The sequence below is a fragment of the Lygodium microphyllum genome, chromosome 11 (genome assembly GCF_053477565.2).
Source record: "Lygodium microphyllum isolate KBCC chromosome 11, Lygodium_microphyllum_v1.1.10, whole genome shotgun sequence".
Classification (NCBI taxonomy): domain Eukaryota; kingdom Viridiplantae; phylum Streptophyta; class Polypodiopsida; order Schizaeales; family Lygodiaceae; genus Lygodium; species Lygodium microphyllum.
Window position 1 is genome coordinate 58804544 of NC_141145.1, and position 16772 is coordinate 58821315.

Below are 16772 nucleotides of genomic sequence, written 5' to 3' on the forward strand. Positions count from 1 at the left end.
AGAATTTCCCTGACCTCTACTGTCATGGCATGTTTCGACAGCTACTAAGGTGCTACAAGATTCAAGAAAAGAACATATGTGGGAGGATCTATAGACATGCCTACAAATTAAATAATCTAAAATAGTCCAGCACCTCCTTGGCACACCACTATTCGAAGTACCTTGCAACTGAAAAACTGTTAAACATATTTCTTTTATTGACAAACCACTGAACATAAGTGAGCCACATTGATGAAGTGGGATTGTGTAAAAGGATGTCTTAATAATGATAAAAATGGTTGGAATCTCGAATGATGGCACCAAGTTTGTGGAGTTCTTCCATCTACACTATTTTAATAAAGGAAAAAAGAAATAAGGGTCCTCTATGCTATAGAAATATTCAAGGATGTAGCATGAAACCGACATCTTCAAGGAAACTTATGCTTATTCAAGGTAAATTTGAAGGATGTAACATGCAACAATGCATTTTAAAAAAAACTTGGGTTACCTATCGTATAAGGATGGACAAAACTACGTAGGTATGTTGGAAACATTTGGTTTCTATTGCAAGCAAGTTCACAAAACTTGCTCCTCCTTGTCACCATCACCATCCTAATTTGTCTCATGATCACAATACCACTGTTGTTTCTTTGCTTTACTAGATCCCTTGCTTGGCCCTCTGCAAAAGCCAATTAGTAAAATTTGAGGTGGAATCTTGTGGGTGGCTAAATGCATGGAGACCAACAATAGCTATAGCAAGTACAATACATTTACTAGATTATATGATAACATCTTATACCACAACAACTATAGTAAGTAGATCTACAACAACTACAACAAGTAGAATATATGATTGAAGCTAACAGGACTTGACTCTTCATCCAAACTATTCCTTTTCATGGAGAGGAGATCTTGCCTTGGTCTACATCCAAGAAATTTGAGAAACATGGACAATACCCTATTTGCATTCATGAAAGCCAGAGAGATGTACAAAGCAGCCATTATCCATGACCCTAGAAACCCTGCCACAATACACTGCAAAAAACTCTACTCTCTCCATTCTTCCAGCTTCTATCACCATCCCAATACTCATTATTTATGTCATGGTTCATGTGATGATCTTTAGCAGTCTTATCATAAGTATCATGGTGGTCATGTTTTTTATCATTCCATTTGGTATTCCTGTCTCCATCTCTATCCCTATCCCTGCACATGTCCCTCTCATTGTACCTCCCCCTGTCCTTGTCCTTGTCTTTGCCTCTGTGTCTATCCCTATCCTTGTCTTTGTCTTTGTCCCTGTGCCTATCACTGTAAACCTAAGTGACTGCATGCATTGAGCATGCAAACAAAGCCATTGGGTTTGGAGGCACGCCCTTACATTGCATCTGTTCAAAACAACCCAACACATCTACACTATGGGCATGAGGTTGCATACCCTACAATTAGAGCATTCCAAGAGACCAGAAGACTTCAATCTCTTGTGCATCCTCTTACATCCCAGTTGCTGCATAAATATTAGCCACATAGATGTAGGCTGAAGCAATTGTTTTATTTGTCTGAAGGAGACAATCAAAAGCCAGTCTCCCAAGCTTCACATTCTTCCACTTCTAACAAGCATCCAACAAAGCCATCTAGACTGGAAGATAATCACTAGATGGATTCATTTCAATAATTGCAAACCCTCGTTAAACTCCCTTGCACAACCAAAGAGATTAACTATACAACAATAGTAATGGGCATCTGGTGTGACACCAAATTTGGCACTCATCTACATAAAATACATTTGGCCCTCATCCAGTGAGCATCTAGTAAACCTGAGTGACTACATGCATTGAGCATGCAAAAAAAGCTACATGGGTTTGGAGACACACCCTTTCATTGCATTTGTTCAAAACAGTCCAACACATCTACACTACTGGCATGGGAGCATACCCTACAATTAGTGCATTCCATGAGACCACATGAATTCAATCTCTCGTGCATCCTCTTGCAGCCCAGCTACTACATAAATATCAGCCTCCATACAGATGTAGGTAGAAGCAGTTGTATTATATGTTTGAAGGATACAATCAAAAGCCAATTTCCCAGGCATCACATTCTTCCACTTTTATCAAGCACCCAAAAAACCCATCCAGACTGGAAGATAATCACTAGATGGCATCATTTCAATAGCTTTTAAAGCCTTGTTAAACTCCAACTATACAACACTGGTGCTGTGCATTTGGTGTAACTATACATACCTGCCCATTATTGTAAGAAGTACAGAGGTTAAGAGGCACTAAGAGATTCTTTACATACCTGTCCATTATTGTAGGAGGTTTCTTTCACACATCTTGAGCCCTACGTCAAGAGCGTGACTACAAAAAGTTCTCAAAACACCATGGACCATAAAAGTTTTTAGCTTTCCATGCCTCTTATACAACTAATAGTGTTAAATGAACACCCTTTGGTTGAAAGAACTTTGCTCTTTTTTTATCAACCTATGTCTGCTTCTCGCAAGGTCGATGAAATATGTTTTGTGCTTAGAGCATTGATATAATGGTCAATATCTTGTCACTGCAACCTAGGTCCACACTAGATAATAGCATTTTTGGTAAAGGGAGCTCCAAACTGAACTCTTCAATCTTCCTTCTTAACTTTGCAAGAAGCCCCTCCTCATCAAGTGCTCCTAAGCTATACAGCTGCTCCACATCAGAGATCAAAACTTGAGAAAAAAGTGGGGGGGTTGTCTCCATAAAGTCAAAATGATAATAAATCATTAATGACCATAGCCTTCATATGTGAAGTTATCATACCAAGATTGATTCTCTGAATCTCTGGCAGCATCTCATTTCTGTATGCACTTGCTGTGTAGATCCAACAACATTTGCCCAATCTAGTACACCCAGCTCTCCATGCGTGTTGTTTTACAGATGCTTGATAAATGGGTGTAATGATAAGGGAGTCTAAACCAAGCTTGGGATTGTAAACATTCTGTTCTACAAATCCTGATCAACTACATAATAAATGCCATCAATTTCAAATAGGCTTCAACAATGTTGGTGGCTACTACCGCTTTTCTTGTTCCTAGAGGAGCTGGCTCAAAAATTCATATGCATCTCACTAGGAAGAGACATGGAGAATGACTAGCTCAGGAACGTTTGGGCCGAGCCCTTTCATCCTTTCATATAGAATTTGGTGCTCATTTTCATAAAATACATTTGGCCCTCATCTAGTAGACCTAAGTGACTGCATGCATTGAGCATGCAAACAAAGGTACCTAGGTTTGGAGACACACCCTTATAATGCATTTGTTCTAAACATTCCAACGCATCTATACTACGGGCTTGACTTGCAAACCCTACAATTAATGCACTCCAGGAGACCACATCCCGCACAGGAAGCTCATCAAACACTTCCCATGCTTTTGTGAATGTGCCACACTTGGCATACATATCCACTAGAGCATTGGTAGTGCCCACATTTCAATGCTTCAGATTGTTCACCAGAAAATTGCTCACTAGGAACCCATCCTATTGCCATAGCTCATTGCCACCAGCAAAAGGAATGCTGATGGACTCACCAACCCCAGAGAGAAGAGCCTTATGAACCTTGCACTATTGAGTTCTTACAAGAACATTTTCCATAATTCTATGACCATAATTCTTTGCTTCTGTATCTCAAATATGAGTGTTGTAGCTCTATGGAAATCATTACACACCCGGATATTCATAGCAACAGTTATAGTTGACCATTCCCATGTGTCGATCAAGGCACAAGCAATTGCAAACTTCTCACTGTGCCTATAGAGCTCATCCTTCTTCATGTCATCAGATGTGTTTTTGAAACAAGACCCAAGCTTGGAGAATAACCCTCCCATGACATCTTCTCCGTTAGATCTTGTAGCATACATATTCACCAAAGCATTTTTGAGCACATCATTTCCCTCCACCAACAACCCTATCCTAACAATCTCTTCATTATTTTTTTAACCCTTGTCAATGACTCCTATCTCAGCACATGCTTTGAAGGTGCTCAAGAAGGTCATTGCATTAGGAACGTGACCCTCCCATCACATCTTGTCAAAACATTTCAGTGCTTCCTTACCTTGCCCATGCTGTACATATCCTGCAATCAGTGAACTATGAGAGACAACATTCCTAACCAAAAGCTCGTACAACACTCCCTCTGCTTTTGCAAATACACCACACTTGGCATACATATTCACCACAAAATTTCCAGGCACACTATGTCTCTCCAACCACCCTAGTCAATTTATCTCATCATGAATTTCTTCACCCTTTACAACTGTTCCTACATCTCTCCTGCATCTGCATATGCTTTCAATGCACAAGTAAACGAGACTATAGTGGGGTAGTGCAACTCATGTCACATCTTATCAAAACATTTCAAAGGCTCCTTCCCTTACCCATGCTGTGCATACCTTGCAATTAATGCACTCCAAGACACTACATCACAAACAAGAATCACATCCAAGAGCTCTTGCGCTTTGCAAGTGCACCACATTTGGCATACATATCCACCAAAGCATGTTGAGATATCGAGCTCCACTTCTGATATGCCAGGGTGACCGTTGTGTATTTATGTCACCGACTTGTCAGTTGCAGACGTGGTTGGTACACGGCCCATGAATAATAGCTACATGATAGCTATCCTTATCTACTCTAGTTCGTGGCTCAGTTAGTATGCCACCTTAGTTAGTTGAGTTTGGTTTGAGACCCATATATAGGGTTCTTCTATTTCTTTGTATGAGAGTTCTTTTGGCTTACACAACTAAGAAGAGGAAAACTGTTTTCAGCCTCCACCTCTGTGTGTATTCCCCCATTGTGCAAGCAAGAAAGCTACAAGTGAGACTCCTTCCTTCTCTCCCACAATCTTGACATGGTATCAGAGCCTTGTTCGTGGTAAGAAGCTCAAGAAAGCAAGCCAAGCTCGCGGTGTTCTGGTAACAGGAGCAGTGTTGCTTTCATTTTCTGTTTTGGGAGCAGATCTCTGCAGGTAGCACAGCCGGAAAGTGCAGGAGTGCATTGTCTTAGGTTGAGACGCCCTTCGCGGTGAAGCAAGAGTGCAATATATGCTGCGGGAGAGGCCTTTAGCCCTTGGCGACCTTTTTTTTTAAATTTGAGGCCATTTCGGGGCCTGTTTTGGAGGCGGAAGTTTTCTGCACGCACTCAGGAAAAGGCCCAGTTTTATGCTGTGCAGCCACTGTTCTACAGGTCGGTGAAAAGTTACTGTAGAAATTGCATCGTATGCTTGTGCGCAGAGACATTGGGAGTTACAGAATCATCCCTGTTGCCTGTTGATGCAAAATCGTCACTAGGAAGTGACTGTGTGGTCAAATACCACTTTCGTCAGTTTTGCAGATTTGCCTTTGTGGGGCTAAAGCTGTGTTCTTTGCAGTGATAGAATTTTTTGCAGTGTTCTGTAATGGCTTCTAATTCTCTCTCACAGATTGTCACTGAAAAGCTTGACAAGAACAACTTCCAAGCATGGAAGTTTAGAATGACGAATTTCCTTATGGGAAAAGGATGTAGGGAATTTGTTGTAGGAAATGAAGAAGAACCAGTTCTTCCTGATGTTCCCAATCAACAGCAAATGCAGGCATTCAAAGCTGTTATAAATGCGGGATCTAGAGCATGGCTATGGCGGCTTGTAGGCATAGAGTGAACTCATGATGGAGAAGACAAGGACACTGTTTGTTACACAAGTGAATTAGGTTCCAAGATGGAAGCTTGGACTCATAAACACAATCTTGTGTATGACTGACAATGACAAGACACTTAACTGAAAGTACAAGGCATCATGACATTGTATTCATTCTACATGAAAAATGGTAGTCAAGTACAATGCTTATATAGTTGTTGGATGGGTAGCAATCTTCCCTCTCTGTGCATATGGGATTACTGCAGCCTGCATGTCCTAAGCCTAGACTGCCTCATACAAAGAGGCTACATTAGGTGTGATTGCAAATATCTCAACACCCCTCCTCAATCACAACTGGAAAAGGCACAAAGTGTGTAGAGGCTGTAGTGAGAACCACCTGCAAAGTGTGGGCATACCACAGACATGGCAAAACACCAGAGGCTGTCGCAGAAAAGGCTAAGTGTGGGTACCATAAACATGGTGGACATCCAGAGGCTGTAACAGGGGCCTCACAAAGTGTACAGGGACTGTAATGCCAAGTTACATGAGGAGTTTACAAAGCTCATGATAAAGACATTTGGGCTAGACATTACAAGGCTAAAGAAGTCAGTAAAAAATTGGGTCAAGGACCGGGAGGTCCTTGCAGTTTTCAGCATTCAATTTATTGTAGGTCTTCTTGTCGGAGTAGTTCAGCTTGCCCTTTTTGATCATGTACTTGCTGTTCACTTTGCTTGCTGCTTCAGAGTCTTCATGATTTTTCTGCTTCTTCTTCTTCTTCTTTTTCTCTTTGATCTTTCCTTCATGGTCATCATTTTCATGGGCTTTGCTTGCATTAGTCATCTGGTTCTTGTCTTTAAGGTCCCCCTCAAGCAAAGGTACAGTCTTTGAGATAGCGTAAATGTCTTCAAACTTTTGCACTTTCATGTCTTCAAGGTCTTCAAATGGATGCACTGATGGCATTTGGATATAGTCAGCTCCTTGTCTTCTTGTAGGGAGAGTAACATCTTCTATGTAGTGTATTTTGGCAAGGAGAATTGTATCACTTTTCATAACAAGCATCTTCATAAAGGAATTCATTTTGGTCATTCCCATAACTAAGAATGAGCTTCAAATTTTGAGTTTGCACCGCAGAAGAGTTACACTTTAATGTGTCAATAGACACAAAAAAACTAGTGTTTATCAGCACTGAATGAGTATCAAAAAGATACTATCTTGAAGCTTGGTGTTGAAACTGAGTTTGATTTCTTAATTCCCTTACTGATTTGAATTGGAAACTCAGTAGATCAGAGTGAATTAGAACTGCAGAGGGTTGGTTGAGCCCAAAGGAGTGAGAAATTGAAGAATTTTATGAGCTTGAGTTAAAAAGCTATGGAGGACTATTAGGGTTTGAGGTGCAGACGACTGATTTTTTCGATGATTCAGCAGCTACGATGGATCATTTCGTCACATATTTGATGGAGATGAAGCTTAGGAGTCCTTCTTCAAATGCCCTATGCCCAGAGGGTAAATCGCGCAGCGCAGAGGTCAAGTCGGACGTACGACCAGCACAGGCGCAGATCTGGACAGCAATCTCGAATCTGGGCAATGCTGGAGCATAGACGGATCAATGTCAGACTGTGATGTACCAGGAGGCTTCGCCCTGACCTAGACAAGATATCTCAAGAAGAAAGCGTGAGGAGATAAGGTCAATAGAGGGAGATCTCAGCCCTCTATCAGAGGTATGTCCAGGCTGGCTATGGTAGCCACAGGACAGAACCACAGAAGAATGACAATGCTAAAGCTATAGGAGCCCAATGTCAGTGATTGATGTGTCAAGAAGAAGCTCTGGAAGTAGGGGAACACTTTCCCAGAAGGAAGCAAGTGAAGATATGCCCTGTAAGTGGAGATCCAGCTCCTCCAACAGAGGTAGGTTGCAGGTTGGCTATGGCTGCCAAGGGATAGAGAGTGAAAATGGAGTTGGAGATTAAGTCAAACACTTGAGCTGAGCTGGATAGAGATTATGAGAGACTGAGGGAGCAGAGAGAGGACCTGAAACATGCTAAGCCATGCTCAGCTGCGCTCTGATACCATGTTATAAATGCGGGATCTAGAGCATGGCTATGGCGGCTTGTAGGCATAGAGTGAACTCATGATGGAGAAGACAAGGACACTGTTTGTTACACAAGTGAATTAGGTTCCAAGATGGAAGCTTGGACTCATAAACACAATCTTGTGTATGACTGACAATGACAAGACACTTAACTGAAAGTACAAGGCATCATGACATTGTATTCATTCTACATGAAAAATGGTAGATCAAGTACAATGCTTATATAGTTGTTGGATGGGTAGCAATCTTCCCTCTCTGTGCATATGGGATTACTGCAGCCTGCATGTCCTAAGCCTAGACTGCCTCATACAAAGAGGCTACATTAGGTGTGATTGCAAATATCTCAACAAAAGCATGGCATGAGAGAGCCAGGAAAGTTATGTATTGGCTCTCTATCAGCATTTCAGACTCTATCATTGTGCATATTCAGGATGCAAGTACGCCAAAGGAGGCATGGGATACTTTGTCAAAAATGTATAGTACAAATACGCAAGCCAGGAAAATGCAGCTCAAGCAAGAGTTGCATAATGTGCAATGAGAAAATATGAGCATCAATGACTACCACATGAAGGTGAAGAAGATTGCAGATGCACTTGCTTCCATCGGGTCGCCAGTGGAAGATGATGATTTAGTTTCTGTGACCTTGAATGGTCTAGGAAAGGATTATGCACAGTTTCGGACATCCATTTCAGTTCGTGAAAGATTTCCTGATTTTGAGGAGCTGATTGCTCTTGTAATTTCTGAGGAGCAAAGAAATGGTGGTGCATCTTCTTCAGGAGGAACTTCAAAAGAAGCTGACTTCTACTCAAATGCTGGAAGAGGTAGAGGCAGAGGTAGAGGAGGCCGATTTGGAGGCTGTGGTAGAAATCAGAATATGCAGCAAACTCAAGAAAACCAGTCCTATGGAGGAGGACATGGTAAGTCTAGAGGCAGGGGGAGCCAAAGAGGTCGTGGTGGATGGCAAAGAGGCCAAAATGCAAACAATAATGTTGAATGCTACTACTGTGGTAAAATGGGTCATATGGCTAAAGACTGCTATAAAAAGCAGAATGACATCATGAATTGAAAACTGCAACAAGGGAATTATGCATCTTCTAGTAGACAGGGTGATGACAGAAATGAGCATTTGTTTATGGTGCAGCACATGAATGATTCTGTGACAAGTGCAGAAGAAAGCAATGATGTATGGTATGTTGACTCAGGTACATCAAACCACATGACAGGTCATGCAGAATGGATGGAGGATGCAAGGAAAATGGAAAAACCAGGATTTGTGGAGATTGGTGATGATACTGCACATCCTATTGTGCAGATTGGAAAAATTCATTTGTCTATGCAGGATGGGAAAAAGAAATACCTGTCTGATGTATTTTATGTCCCGAATATCACCAAGAATCTGGTTTCTGTTGGTCAAATGGTTGAGCAGGGCTTGCAGGTCAGATTTAATCCTCATGGATGCTTTGTTGAGGATATGAAAAATAAAGGTCGCTTGATAGCAAAAGGAAAGAAGAAGGGCAGAATGTTTACATTGGATGCAGACATGTCTGAATTGAGTGCAGCAATGTTTGCACATGGGACCGGTGTAGTTGCAGATCTTGATATCTGGCATAAACACATTGGTCATGTTAATGCACAGCGACTTAAATCAATGCAGGCCCAAAATATTGTTGCAGGTTTGCCTAAATTCAAGGTTGCAAAAATGCATAAGGTATGTGAAGCCTATCAGTTTGGAAAACAGGCAAGGAAACCATTTCCTAGACATGTTCAAGAGAGTGAGAAGCCATTGGAATTAATCCACTCTGATGTGTGGACTACTAAAGCTGCATCTCTTGGAGGCTGTCATTATTTTGTCACTTTTATTGATGACTATAGTAGAAAAGTTTGGGTGTATTTTATGAAAAAGAAAAGTGAAGTTTTTGGGCATTTCAAAACTCTTAAAGTGATGGTTGTAAAAGAAACAGGCCTGCAAATAAAATGCCTAAGGTCAGATGGAGGGGGAGAGTACCTCTCAAATGAGTTTGCAAGGTTCTTGCAGGAGCATGGCATAAAGCAGCAATATTCATGCAGTCATACCCCATAACAAAATGGAATTGCAGAAAGGAAAAACAGGCATATTGGAGAGGTATCTCGTGCCATGCTCAACGAAAAAGACTTGCCAGATTTTTATTGGGTTGAAGCAGTTGCTACAGCAGTCTACATAATGAATAGGAGTCCCACTGCGGCAATACATGGGATGACTCCAGAGGAGAGGTATACTGGTAGGAAACCAGATATTTCTCATTTGAAAATTTTTGGTTGCATTGCCTATGTACATGTGCCAGATGAGTTGAGATCCAAGTTGGATCCAAAAGCTGAGAAGTGCATCTTTATTGGTTACTCTCTGCAGCAAAAAGGGTATAGATGCTATAACCCTTCTACTCGTAAGTTTACAGTGAGTAGAGATGTTGTTTTTGATGAGATGAGTAGCTGGTATAAACCAGTAAATGTGATTGATGATGTAGATGCACAAAATGGTAATGCTGCACAAAATTCACAGCAACAGTCACAAAATATTAGTGGACCTGGAGCGTCCTCTAGCAGTGGTTCACATTCTTCGCCATGGACATGCAGATTGAGATCAAGAGAATCTTCTCAAAGCAATGCAGATATGGTATGCAGGTATCACGAAAAGGAAAAGAGAAGGTTGATCAGCCCATGTTTGATGTGAATGCAGGTCACTCTTATGTGAATGGTGAATCCAGTGGCTCAAAACAAAGCATTGATGATGAGTTGGGTATTCCTTCTATTGTTACACCTGGAGTAAGGAAGACCAGGGATGTTTTGAGAGCACCTGGGAGTGAACCTATTTTGCGCAGGTCTACGAGAGCTAGGTATCCTGTGGATAGGCTGAAATATGATGGATTTACAGCCATTCACTATGCATATATGGTCAAAGTGATACAGGAACCAGAACCCACTTCTTTTGAGCAAGCCATGGGAAAAGAACAATGGGAGAAAGCCATGGATGAAGAAATGGATGCCTTGGAAGCAAATGCTACATGGGAATTGGTACCTTTGCCTAAAGGTAAGAATGCAATTGGCTGTAAGTGGGTTTATAAGGTGAAGCACAATGCAGATGGTTCTGTGAACAGATACAAGGCAAGATTAGTAGTCAAGGGGTATGCACAAACATATGGCATTGACTATGAAGAAACATTCAGTCCGGTTGCAAGGATAGCAACCGTAAGAGCAGTCATTGCTATGGCTGCATCAAAGGGATGGTCTTTACATCAGATGGATGTAAAGAATGCCTTTTTGCATGATGATTTGCAAGAAGAGGTCTATATGGAGCAACCACCAGGTTATGTGCATGCTGTTCATCCTGAGTTTGTTTGCAGGCTGAAGAAAAACCTTGTATGGCTTGAAGCAAGCACCTAGAGCATGGTCTGACAAGATAGGACAGTATCTTGTCACTATTGGCTTTCAGATTTCCAAGGCGGATTTCTCACTTTATGTGAGAAAAACAAAGAAAGGTATTATGCTACTTGTCATTTATGTTGATGATTTGATTATGACAGGTGACAGTGATGAAGATATCCTTCATGTGAAAATGCTATTGAAGCAGAATTTTGAGATGAAGGATTTGGGAGAGCTGCGTTATTTCTTGGGCATTAAGGTGATTAGATCACCAAGTGGGATACAGCTCTTGTAGAGGCAGTATGGATTGGACATGCTATCCAAATATGGGATGACAGGCTGTAAGCCTATTTCAGTTCCTTTGGAGCAGAATGTGAAGCTGAGCACAGATGGAGGTGAGCTTCTGGAAGACCCTACTATGTACAGACGCATAGTAGGAAGCTTGATTTATATGACTATTACCAAGCCAGATTTGGGCTATGTTGTTGGATTGGTAAGTCAGTTTATGTAGGCTCCAAGGAAACCGCATTTGGATGTGGCTAGACGCATACTCAGGTATTTCTGATAGACGATCTACCAGTGGATATGTGTTCTCTTTTGGGAGTGCTGCAGTCACTTGGAGCAGCAAGAAACAGCCTACAGTTGCCTTGTCCAGCACAGAGGCTGAGTACAAGGGTGCAGCAATGGCTGCATGTGAGGTAGCTTGGTTGCATAAGCTACTTTATGATATGCATCAGTCTACAGATGGGCCAGTTGTCATTTATTGTGACAACATGAGTAGTATACACTTGGCAAATAACCCAGTCTATCATGCTAGAACAAAGAACATTGAGGTGCATTATCACTATGTGCGAGAGAGGGTTTTACTAGGTCTTATTGATCTAGTTTATGTCAGCACAGAGGATCAGGTAGCTAACATATTCACAAAGGCATTGGGTGCAGAGAAGCTGTGCAAGTTCAGAGACCTGCTTGGTGTGCAAGAATTGGGATTGAGCTCGAGGGGGAGTGTTGAGATATCGAGCTCCACTCGTGATATGCCAGGGTGACCGTTGTGTATTTATGTCACCGACTTGTCAGTTTTGCAGACGCGGTTGGTACACCGCCCATGAATAATAGCTACATGATAGCTATCCTTATCTACTCTAGTTCGTGGCTCAGTTAGTATGCCACCTTAGTTAGTTGAGTTTGGTTTGAGACCCATATATAGGGTTCTTCTATTTCTTTGTATGAGAGTTCTTTTGGCTTACACAACTAAGAAGAGGAAAACTGTTTTCAGCCTCCACCTCTGTGTGTATTCCCCCATTGTGCAAGCAAGAAAGCTACAAGTGAGACTCCTTCCTTCTCTCCCACAATCTTGACAAGCACAACATTTCTCCCCAGCCACCCCAGACTAACAATCTCATCACAGATTTGTTTGCCCTTGTCAACAAGTGCCCCTACGTTGGCACATGATTTCAAGGCACAAATAAAGGTGACTGCCGTGAGGGAGTGCCCCTCATGTTGCATCTTATAGAAAAATTTCAATTCCTTGCTTTTGTTGTGCATACCCTGCAATTAATGCATTCCAAGTGATTGCAACTGATTAACATTTGATGTGTTTCTGCAAACAAACCGCAATTGCCATACATATCTAACAATGTGCAGCAAACACAATGCTCACTTTCCAAACCCTTCATGATCAACTTGGCATGTATTCCCTAACCTGTTTCTAAAGCTCTTGATGCACTGCAAGCTTTCAAGGCACATACAAAAGTGAAAATTCCTGCAAACACACTTTTTAGCTACAATTTCAGCATGTCCAAGTTCCACATAACCTGTCATGAGTGTATTCCATGAGACTTCATCACGAAGTGGCAACATGTCAAAAGCATGATGCGCTTTTGAAAGGGAGTCACATTCGACATAAACATCTACTAATGCATTGCCCACATAAAGCTCTCTTTCATATCCCCTTTTGATGATTTCTACATGTAATTATTGACATGTTTCAAGGGCTCATATAGTGGCACAAGCTTTTAAGCTACAAACGAAGGTGACAAAATCAGAACAGATACCCTCCAACTGCATTTGGTTAAAAAGATCATTGCCTGTCATCAAGCTTCTATTCAGCATATCATGCAATTAATGCATTCCATGATGTAACATCTTAAATTTGTAGTTCATGATAGACTTCTCGGGCTTCTTCAATCAAGCCACATTTCCCATACATGTCTACCAACATTAAGCTCCCCTTCCAAATCCTCAAAAGTGCAGAGCCAACATTAAGCTCCCCTTTCAATCCTCTTTTAATTGTTTTAGCAATGCATTCTTGATACCAGTCCAATGTTATGCACCTGTGCCACCATCATGTCCTGATATTAACACATGATCTATAGGTCCTTTCAGAACTCCACTAGCTATAACTCCAACTTCAGACACAAGCTTCACACTAATACAAGCTCCTAGATTTGAATTCTGAAATGACATAGGAGATATACTAGTAAGCAACTCTCAAGGCAATCAAATTAGACACATAAAATAATAGCATGTGGAACTATAGTACCAACAGTATAGAGATACATCAAACTTAGAAATCTATCTTGAGAGCCTACCTTTAAATCATAGATTAATTGTGCAAGGTCCTCAATGGAATAAATATCATGGTGTGGTGGCAGATTGATAAGTCCCACACCAACAGTGGAATTTCTTGTCAATGAAATGCCATCTACTACTTTATGACCGAGAAGCTCACCACCCTCACCTGGTTTTGCTCCCTGTTAAAATGTGGAATGTCAAGGTTACAGACCTACACAAAATAAGTATTGTATAAGAAATAATAATGTTATGCAAAACTTCCTAACATGTGCCATCTTGATCTGTAGCTCAATTGCATTTGTCAGATAGTAGCTTGTCACACCTAAATGACCACTTGCAACCTGTTTAATTGCACTTCTTCTGGGATTTGGAGACCCATCTGGGAGCTCTTCTAAACAAGAGGCATTCTACCCACCTTCACCTACATGTACAAAAAGATTAAGATAAACAGCTAGCAACCAGGACATGAATCAACACAAGGTCACCTACAACGAAAGACTAGAGTAGACCACTGCAGCATAGTAGAGCTGACTTGATTTTGATTTACCACCAATAGTGTTCATAGCCAATAGTTTTTTCATCGGAAGTGTCAACCTAGAGAATGCATCCAAGAGACTTTAGCAAACAATTATCACATTCAGATATCGTTCATTCTAGCAAGCTCAAACAACAGAAGACACAAACTAGGGATTGCAAAACATACATTAACATAACCAATTATATGTGATGCCACCAAATATCTTTCTGGAACTGAATCCACAATCTCCTTCAAGATTATCTTTTGATTACGTAGCTACTTTGAGTATGGACGAGGCACAGCAAACTGCATTTTTAATTGATCGTCATCCATAACAACATGCTTCTCAAAGTCCACCAGAAGCATCATTCCTAGATTAAGCCGTCCCTTCTTACTGACATCCTCAGGGGGGAATATCAACCACGCATGCTTCACTTGCCATAACCACATGACCACTGTGTGTCTCATAGTATCTTCATGGACAAAGCCCATTTCGATCCAAAGTTGCACCAATATACCAAACATCTATAACTGTACCACGCAAAAGAACATTAGAGGCATCTCAAAACCTTCAACATAGCATACAACTAGATAAACTTAATTGTTCCATACAAGCTATAAGAGCTAGCCCATCCCACGACTCCATCAATGCAGAGAAGTACTCATACAAAGCCTTCCAATAAGGCTCCATGTTTGGGTCATTTTTCCATGCCTCCAGAATCATCATCATTACAGCTTTAGGAAGGCTTTGACCACTGCATACCAACAATTCTAGTACACCATCAAAGGCACTTGCAACATTCATCATCAGAGATCAGTCTACACATACAAAACTCTTTTGAAAAAATAGCATTCCACCACTGCTCTACATCTAAACAAAGTCTATAAGTAAGACTTCAAGTTCAAATTCATGAAAACCTGAATCTGATGAGCTTGTGTCAACTATTGGTAAAAGTTTCTACATTACATTTGGTGAAAGATTCGACACCTTGCATTTGAGAAGTCCCTCCTGAGCTTGCATCCTATTTATCAAAGAAACAAAAAGGTTAAGTATTTATCATGGAAACAAAAAGGTGAAGCTAGACCCTTGAATATATAGTATTGACAGTAGAAACTATTACATCACAACAAATTGAGACTATTCTTTTCCTTTGGAGTCCCCTGAGAGCATGCATCACATCAGAACAATAAGATGTGGGTCCTAACCAACCCTTTTAACAGCCCAAACAACACATCAGTATGTATCGTCCTTTCATGTGTCCCATCAAGCATGATCAGAGAATAAGCTGAAAGATTTCCATCAACAAGTACCTCTCTCAAGAGCATACCAGCTATCATGTACTTTATTACTGTCTCTAATACTGTATTCGAATATCCATGCCAAATACTTGTCCTGACATCTCTAGAGCCTTCTTGTAAATATCATTATGAGGTTCCTGGATACACAAGAACCCAAGTTATTGTGACAGCCTATCTCAATAAAGCTAATAAATCTCAACAATGACAATTAGACTGTACCTCATCTAAAGGTTGCTAAAAGCATTTGGAGGCCTTTTTGAACAATTCATTGGCCTCCTTAGACTCTGCTAAGAGAAATTTGTGTCTTGTCATCCTTTGCTAGCTGAGGTACTCCTTTGGGCATATTTTCTTTTTTCAATCCTTGAGAAACCATATGCTTGAGCTCATGCTTCTTACTCTCCAAGACACGGAACCTCATGAAGTTAGAGAAGCAATTGTAAGCTGTTATCTTTCCTTCTATCGAGCCTTTACCATAAACCTCATTACATTCATGACACCAAATTCGCACATGAGAAGCCCCATCAAAGTATGCAGCTCAAACCTATCATCCATCGGTATTGCCATTTCTTTGAGCTTTGATCTAACTCTCTCACATTCTCATTGCCAAACTTCAAGAATATCTAGACTCAATAATTTACTACTTAGCTTTGTAGTCATATTTGGTTCAGCCTTACAATCTGCATCAGCAACAACCAATTGAGAGAAATGTCTTTTATTTGGAGGGGGAGGGAGAGATTCCTCTACATTGCATAAGCTTCATTTGATGCGAACTAGGAGTTGATCATTGATTGTCCATCGTCCCTCTTATCACTTGGTCAATGCATACTCTAACAAGGCCTATTTCCTCCTTGATCTCACCATTGACCACTTGAATCCTAAAAAAGGATGCCATGGTGCCAAGACTCCTATGCAAAAAAAACCACAAGATAAACTCATACAATGTACTTGCATAGAAACAAAATGTCCATAAATATGAGAGAGAGAGAGAGAGAGAGAGAGAGAGAGAGAGAGAGAGAGAGAGTTACCAGATTCTTTTGTTATTCGATTCTTGGACAAGCTACTATACCTACCAAGGCAAGGGTAGTGCAGGGCAACTCTCGTCGTGATGCTATTCAATGTTGACTACATATGACACAACATTGTACATCACACAAATGTGTATATATAAATTCACACCTACTTACCTACAAATGCGCATAACAACCATAACTTAGAGAACGAATGCAAAATTACAGTAACATTCCATGATTGTATGAGATTGCCAACAAACTAACT

At 40.9% G+C, this 16772-nt stretch overlaps 1 pseudogene; it reads right to left on the reverse strand.

Annotated features, from left to right (window-relative positions):
• Positions 1 to 1918: 1918 nt before the first annotated feature.
• On the reverse strand, positions 1919 to 14690 carry LOC148028857 (uncharacterized; annotated as a pseudogene).
• Positions 14691 to 16772: the final 2082 nt, after the last annotated feature.